Source organism: Alosa alosa, chromosome 18, assembly GCF_017589495.1.
Source record: "Alosa alosa isolate M-15738 ecotype Scorff River chromosome 18, AALO_Geno_1.1, whole genome shotgun sequence".
In the NCBI taxonomy this organism is placed as follows: domain Eukaryota; kingdom Metazoa; phylum Chordata; class Actinopteri; order Clupeiformes; family Clupeidae; genus Alosa; species Alosa alosa.
The window spans coordinates 6,749,030-6,751,529 of record NC_063206.1 but is presented as its reverse complement, the minus strand read 5'-3'; the positions used below and the strand labels follow the sequence as shown (position 1 = coordinate 6,751,529).

Below are 2,500 nucleotides of genomic sequence, written 5' to 3'. Positions count from 1 at the left end.
CACACACACACACACACACACACACACACACACACACACACACACACACACACACCCGTCGCCATGGGGCTTCAAGTTAGTTTTATTCCAGGCTAACCAGTAATATATATGCCGTTCTTAAAACTAAATGAGGGTTCTTGTATGTGTGTATGTGTGTGTGTGTGTGTGTGTGTGTGTGTGTGTGTGTGAAGCTCTATGATGAGTGCCTGTTTTTTAATGTGTGGGTATATATTTATATATATATATATATTCACTGAAAAGCCTGTGGTGAAAAGAGCCGTTAAAATGAAAGAGTGAATCTCGTCTGAGAGGACCTCTTATGAGCCACGTGTCCACTTCCGTTGGCCTGTCATGCCCGCTGCGCGGAGAGGAGGAGAGGAAGCTGATCCGGTCTCCCAGTCTGAGTCATGCGGATCAGGGAGCTTCTGATCCATAAGCAGGAAGTGCAACTCATGACCGGCTTCCTCATGACTCACACAGAGGCAGTAAACTTCCTGATTATGCTGAACCGAGCCAATCACTGCCTGCCTGGAGACTGAATGCATAATGAAAAGTGTAAACATTATATGATCTCTTTCTCGCTCTCTCTCTCTCTCTGTTTCTCTTTCTCTCTGTTTCTATCTCTCTCTCTCTCTTTATCCCTCTCTCTCTCACTTTCTCTGTCTCTTCCACACACACAGACAGACACTCCCTTAGTGAAAGCAGCACTGTATTTCACTTGGCTGCTATTTCTAGGATTTAATAGATGCTGCATGAGGCCTCCCAGTGGACTCAGTCAGAGAACAGACATGCAAATTGTTACACATTAAATCCAAGCCCTCACTTAGAGCACCCCGCTGTCCTGGGAGCTGCGAAGCTAAATGGCCCAGAGGAGCACTCTCACCTGAACCTGTGCCAGAAAACGCCAGAATATTCCATGATGTTGCATGTTTTATTCTCATCCTAACCCATACTCTGAATCTAAAAGATTATGTGTGTGTGTGTGTGTGTGTATGTGTGTGTGTGTGTTTGTGCGCGTGTGTGTGTCTGCGTGTGTGTGTGTGTGTGTGTGTTTGTGTGTGTGTGCAAGCAGACGGCTTACAGGGTGGATAGCCACATGTACAGTAGCATCATTGTGGGTGCATGCATGTTTGACAGGGTATGTCATTGCACTGAAGCGGGAAGTGGACCGAAACGGCTCAGCGGCAAAGCATAGCATTTATCTTTATCTCTGACCGCAGTCCTCGCTGCCCAGTAGGAACACAAACCCGCTGGCTCTCTGAGCTGACCTCAGTGCTCTCAGACGAGAGCAGGCCGGCACTGACTCATCCCTGCTGGCGAAACAGGAGCCCGTAGGGCAAGAGAAGCCTAAAAGTGCACCATCATCATCGGCAGCTCTCCACAAATCAAATCAAATCAAATCAAATCGTTTTATTTGTCACAGACATTTATACAAAGCACAATATGAAGTGAAATGCTTTGTCCTCTGACTTAAATGACTGTGCAGTGTGTATATCAATGTAGATATAAATATGAAAACAAATAAAATTTATTTCTATTACCCCGTCTTAGATACGATCGTCACTCAGTCAGTCTGTCAGTCTGTCAGTCAGTTAGACTCACTGCGACTCCAGGAAGAGAATTTGTCTCATTAGTCCAAGGTAGAGCTGGAGAAGCTTCATTTGTTCTCTTTTTCGGTCTTGACTGGTCTCTCTCATTTGGACTTGTACCACTCAATCTTGACTTGGACTCAGGGTGGTCTTGTCTACAGCTCTGTGCCAAGGTCTAGGCAAGAGAGAGGAGTTTCTCTCAGTCTGTGTTTTGACTTTATTTTGCCCGATGTCTAATAGGAGAAACAGCTTTGCCTGAGTACTTAGAGTGCATCATGGATTGGTGTGAAGTCATTGTACACCCCCCCGTCCCATACAAACTAAAACCACAAGTTTCAAAAATAGCTTCTTCCCTTTCGCAATCAGACTCCTGAACACTGCGAAATTGATCTGAACTACAGTATCTATCTATTTATTTATTTATGTGTTGTTTTTCTTTCTTTTCTACTGGATTGAGCTTTTTTGGATTGGATCTTTTTTCTGTAACAATTACTACAAACATTGTTGTGTGGCAATAAATGATATCTACCTAGCTCTCTGTCTAAGGTCTCAGGGAGAGCGACGGCTTGGCCTAGATCGGTTTATGCACTGAGTGTCTCCTGGATATGAGAGAAGTGCTTTTGATGCTCAGCTCTCCGGTCCTTCGTGAGACAGATTTCTCTGCCTCAATTAATCTGAGGAGTGTCACGGATTTGCAAGGAGTTCATTAATGTACTTATTTATTTATTTATTTGGTTGTTTGTTTGTTTGTTTTTTAAGAACCCTTGAAAAAAACGTACATCTTACTGCCAAAAGAGTTGTTAGCGCTAGCTAAACAGATTTAATGATTATACTTCAAACGGAAGGATTAATCACTCCTCAATTTGAGACAAAGGTTAAACGTTTGGATTAAAGTCGGCCTGGTGGATTAA

At 43.6% G+C, this 2,500-nt stretch overlaps 1 protein-coding gene across 1 annotated transcript in view; it reads left to right on the top strand.

The window, feature by feature from the left end:
• Positions 1-2,500, top strand: part of cep170aa (centrosomal protein 170Aa) — a 71,661-nt gene that overhangs the window by 22,204 nt on the left and 46,957 nt on the right.